The sequence below is a fragment of the Pararge aegeria genome, chromosome 7, assembly GCF_905163445.1.
Source record: "Pararge aegeria chromosome 7, ilParAegt1.1, whole genome shotgun sequence".
Taxonomy (NCBI): Eukaryota; Metazoa; Arthropoda; class Insecta; order Lepidoptera; family Nymphalidae; genus Pararge; species Pararge aegeria.
The window spans coordinates 5,330,641-5,336,712 of record NC_053186.1 but is presented as its reverse complement, the minus strand read 5'-3'; positions in this window follow the sequence as shown (position 1 = coordinate 5,336,712).

The following is a 6,072-nucleotide window of genomic DNA, read 5'->3' as shown; positions in this document are numbered from 1 at the left end:
TAAAATTAATATAATTGCACGTAATCTGTTGTGGTTATTTGGAAAAAAGGTTGTATACTTTTTTCTTACACTTTATTAGGGCCTATGTATTCCGTGAACAAGGGTAGAGCATTATAAAAAAAATAAGATAATATGATTCTCATATGTTATTTTTTTGTTATGACTAACGCCATGCGTTTGATTTGAAAAAAAAAATTATCTTAGATAAATTCGGTAGGTACATGTATCTAGACACTAAGTCCAAAGGACAGTTTAGGCTATAGTTTAAGTTGTTCTTTAAGCGCTATATGAAAATAAAATGAGAGCAAATTATCCAAATGAAACAGAAGTGGTGCGTGCCAGTGAGTTTTTTTTTATCTATATATATAAAAGAAAGTCGTGTTAGTTACTTCACTTATAACTCAAGAACGGCTGAACCGATTTAGCTGAAAATTGGCAGGGAGGTAGTTTAGAGCCAGGAGAAGGACATAGGATACTTTTTATCCCGTTCGACATCATTCCCGTGTGACTTGACATGTAACGTCAGTCACTATAAAACGTGGTATAACAAAAAAGAATCAGACTTGGAATAACAAAATTGACGTATAATGACAGCTATGTAATGACGTATGGATGACTATTTGATATTTGTAAGAAATCAATAATATAACTATTACATTGGCGAAGTACCTTGTGCCCAGTTGGCACAGACAAAAGCCATAAACAAGAATTGAATTGAATATAACTATTTCTATTAAATAAATAATTAACATTATTGCCCAATTGCCCATTCGTATAAACAGTGAAGTGAACTATAAAACTCGGTATGGTTAAAAATTTAAGTTTTTAGGTGAAGTGAAGTTTAATTAATAATGCCGCGACCAAGACGATCGAATCTTTCCCGACAAAGCCGTGATGCAAGAAGAATACGAAATACTGCAAATGAAAGGACTGAAGAAGAACAAGAAATTGCACGTGAACAGCGCCGCGATAGTATGGCTCGACTTCGTGCTTCTCAATCACGAGAGCAAAGTGAAGCAGCCCGTGAAACAGCTCGGTTGGCAATGCAGAATCGTCGAGCGAACAACAGAGGTCAACAAATAGATAATTTGCGACGCAGAACAAGATATTTATCAAGTGCTGATTTGAATCGAGCAGCGTTTCAATACGATTGCAGCAATGATTACAGCTTGCATCCTAGCGTTTGCATTGGGCAAATGGACGTAGTTTGCGAGTATTGTGGTGCATTAAAGTTTTCCGGAGAAACGCCTGGATTATGCTGCCTTAATGGTAAAGTGAAATTGCCATTGTTGACTCCGCCACCTGAGCCATTGTATTCATTGCTTTGTGGCGAAACACAAGAATCACGCCACTTTCTTGCAAATACTCAAAAATACAATGGTTGTTTCCAGATGACGTCATTTGGGGCAGATATTATCGAAGAACGGGGATTTAATCCGACATTTAAGGTATTTATTTTTGTACTTATATAGAATGTAGTTAAAGAATAACTTACTTTATCTATTGGTACCTATGTAGTATATTTGCTAATTCTGAACTCTACTCTCCCACCGAAAAAAGTGTTTATAACCCAGTTAATACTGTCTGGTTTTTATTTTGTAGATACAAGGACAGATTCATCATCGAATTGGATCATTACTACCTTTCGAAGATACACAGAATAAATTTTTACAAATATATTTCATGGGCAACATGGAAGAACAACTTGATCGACGCCTAGAGATCAATGCAGGAATGAAGCGAGCAATTCTTCAAGACTTGCAGTGTCTGCTTCATGAACATCATGCGTTGGTCAGGTTGTTTAAGAGTGCTTTAGAGCGCATGCCAAGTGATGACTATAAAGTTGTTATCAAAGCAGATAAACGACCATCTGGAACACACGAAAGGACATTTAATGCTCCAACAGTAGACGAAGTTGCCATCCTGATTGTTGGTGAACAATTGGAAAAACGCGATATTGTGCTTACACGTCGCGATACTGGGCAACTGCAACAAATATCTGAAACTCATCGATCATATGACAAATTGCAATACCCGCTGATGTTTTGGCAAGGAGAAGATGGATATTATTTTAATATTAAAATGAAAAATCCATTGAATGGTGAGTATCAGTATCATAATTTATTTCATTTATTTGTGAAAGACACTGATTTAAAATAATGCTTATTAAAAAAATGGTTAATGTCTGTATTGTTTGCCTTTAAAATTTGCCTTTGAAATGGTTAATTATCAAATTTTTAATTTCAGGTGAAGAAACTACAAAGAAAGTTAGCTCAATGAATTATTACGCATATCGTTTGATGATTAGTCAAAATGCTGACAACTATTTGCTGCGGTTTCGTCGATTGTTTCAGCAGTATTGCGTTGACATGTATGTAAAAATAGAAACGGAACGTTTAACATTCATTAGGTTGAACCAAGCCAAACTGCGTTCTGAGGAGTACATCCATTTACGTGATGCAGTTAATACTGAAGGAAATGCAGCTAATATTGGTCGATTAACTATTCTGCCGGCGACATACATTGGTAGTCCACGTCATATGCATGAATATGCACAAGATGCAATGACATATGTTCGTCATTACGGTCGGCCCGATCTCTTTATTACTTTTACCTGTAATCCAAAATGGATAGAAATTACTCAATTGCTGCTTCCCGGACAAACATCAAGTGATAGACACGACATCACAGCACGTATATTCAGGCAAAAAATTCGGTCCCTGATGAACTTTATTGTTAAACAACGCGTCTTTGGAGATACTCGATGCTGGATGTATTCAATCGAATGGCAAAAGCGAGGCCTGCCGCACGCACACATTCTTATTTGGTTAGTGGAAAGAATTCAGCCTGACCAAATAGATGATATCATATGTGCTGAGATTCCTGATTATGAAGTCGATCCAGACCTACATGATGTTGTTACTACTAATATGATTCATGGACCGTGTGGTGCCATCAATCCCCAATCACCTTGCATGGTCGATGGAAAGTGCTCTAAACGATATCCACGGAAATTAACGGCGGAGACTGTCACTGGCAATGATGGTTATCCGCTGTATCGGCGTCGATCACCAGATGACAACGGTCGAACTGTCACAACGAAAGTGAAAAGAATGGATTTCGTTGTCGACAACAGTTGGATTGTTCCATATTCGCCACTTATTTCTAAATCGTTCAAGACACATTGCAACGTTGAATACTGCAATTCAGTTAAGTCCATAAAATATATTTGCAAATATGTCACGAAAGGCAGTGATATGGCGGTTTTTGGATTGCAATCCTCGAATACCAACGATGAAATTTCACGCTATCAAGTTGGTCGTTATGTGAACTGTAATGAAGCGATTTGGCGTATATTCGCATTTCCCATTCACGAACGTCATCCTACTGTTACGCATTTGGCGGTGCATCTGGAGAATGGTCAACGAGTATATTTCACGGCTTCGAATGCTACGCAACGTGCTGAAACACCTCCAGCAACTACATTGACCAGTTTTTTTGCAATCTGCCAAAGCGATCAGTTTGCACGAACTTTGCTTTACTCGGAGATGCCACGTTATTATACTTGGAATGCTTCATCGAAGAATTTTCAAAGACGGAAGCAAGGCGATGCGGTTCCTGGGTATCCAGATGTGCGTTCTACTGATGCTCTTGGTCGTATGTATACAGTTCATCCAAAGAATAATGAATGTTTCTATTTGCGGTTGTTGCTGGTAAATGTGCGTGGGCCAACGTCATTTGAGTCACTACGAACTGTTAATGGTGTAATATTCCCAACATATCGTGCTGCATGTGAAGAATTGAAGTTATTAGAAAACGATAGTCATTGGGATACGACAATCGCTGAAGCCATTATCTGTGCATCTCCAAGTCAGATACGCACATTATTCGCTATCATAATTTCGACATGTTTTCCATCAAACCCATGTAACCTGTGGCACAAATACAAGGATAATATGTCAGAAGATATTTTACATCAAATTCGTGTCAGTTCCAGAAATCACGATATTGAGATGAATGAGGAGATACATAATCGTGCTTTACTCTTGATCGAAGATATGTGTTACCTCATGTGCGGTAATTTATTAATCAGGTTAGGAATGCCAGCACCATATCGTGAAATGAATGACGCATTTAATCGAGAATTGGAACGGGAACGTGAATATGATCACCAGGAATTAGATTTAGTAGTTCAAACGAATGTACCCCTGTTGAATTACCAACAAAAGAAAGTTTATGATACTTTAATGAAGGCAATCGATGATGAAAATGGTGGTTTATATTTCCTAGATGCCCCTGGTGGAACTGGCAAGACATTCCTCATGTCATTAGTTTTAGCAACTGTTCGGGCGAGATCTAACATAGCGGTTGCAGTTGCTTCTTCTGGAATAGCAGCCACATTGTTAGAAGGATGCCGTACGGCTCATTCAGCATTCAAATTACCGTTAAATCTTCAAACTATTGAAGAACCAACGTGTAATATTGCAAAACACTCAGCAATGGCCAAAGTTTTAGCGGTATCGAAAATCATCATCTGGGACGAATGCACAATGGCGCATAAACGTGCATTAGAAGCACTTAACCGAACATTAAAAGATTTACGCAATGACTCGAGATGTTTTGGAGGAGCAATGATTTTACTTTCTGGTGATTTCCGCCAAATACTGCCAGTAATTCCAAGATCTACGGCTGCCGACGAAATAAACGCTTGCCTCAAATCGTCAAATCTATGGCGCCATGTGAAGAAACTGCAACTGACAACAAACATGAGAGTTGCATTGCTTAATGATACATCTGCTGAAGATTTCTCGGAGCAATTGCTGACTATCGGTAATGGTCAAGTACCTGTCGATGAATCGAGCGGATTAATATCATTTCCAAATAATTTCTGTAATTTTGTCTCATCAAAAGACGAACTTATCAACAATGTATTTCCAGAAATTATTTCTAACTACAAAAATTATGAATGGATGAGTGAGCGAGCAATTTTAGCGGCTAAGAATAAAGATGTAGATGACCTAAACAACATAATTCAAAATAAGATCATTGGAACAATGCATTCATTCAAATCTATTGACTGCGTCACAAATGAAGATGAAGCCACCAACTATCCAATTGAATTTTTAAACTCTTTGGACGTGCCTGGCTTACCACCGCACAATTTACGCCTAAAGGTTGGCTCCGTAGTAATCATGCTTCGAAACATAAACCAACCAAAACTGTGCAACGGTACGCGTTTGGTGGTTAGAAAATTGATGAACAATGTAATTTACGCTACGATAATGATAGGAAAATTCAAAGGTGAGCAAGTTCTCATTCCGAGGATACCGATGATCCCAACCGATATGCCGTTTGAATTTAAAAGACTTCAATTTCCGATACGTCTTGCATTTGCCATGACCATCAACAAATCACAAGGCCAATCCTTAAAAGTTTGTGGTTTAAATCTAGAACATTCATGTTTTTCCCATGGTCAATTATACGTGGCATGTTCACGGGTCGGAAGACCATCTGCGTTGTTTGTTTTTGCGCCTGATAATAAAACAAAAAATGTCGTGTATCACAAGGTACTTAAATGAAGAGCAACCTATGTACTAAAATACAGAAATAATTATGAATGATTGATGTAGAAATTTAATTTTTTTTGTATTTTTTCCAATAAAAAAAAAATCTGCTTATTTATTGACATTAAGGCGGAACAAAGTTCGCCGGGTCAGCTAGTAGTTTAATAACTGACAGACCAAGAAGTTGGCCCACCTGATGGTAAATGGAAAACCGTCGCCTATAAACAGAGCAGCTCTTCATAGGTCATGCAAGAAGGTAAATTCCAATTTTTGAAACTTACTTTTTAAAAAATATGACAAAAAAAAATTAAAAACACAAAATGAAAGAACTGTGTGTTTTTATTTTCTTAGTAATTTAACATAAACTTTACAATAAAAATCAAGGAAAACCTTAATAAGGAAAATAACAGAATTAGAAAAGATAGACTTAAGAATCATGTTTATAGCTAGTTTTAGGTAGCAGCAGTAGGTGTCAGGTAGTTATATAGATACAACTAACCTGTACGTG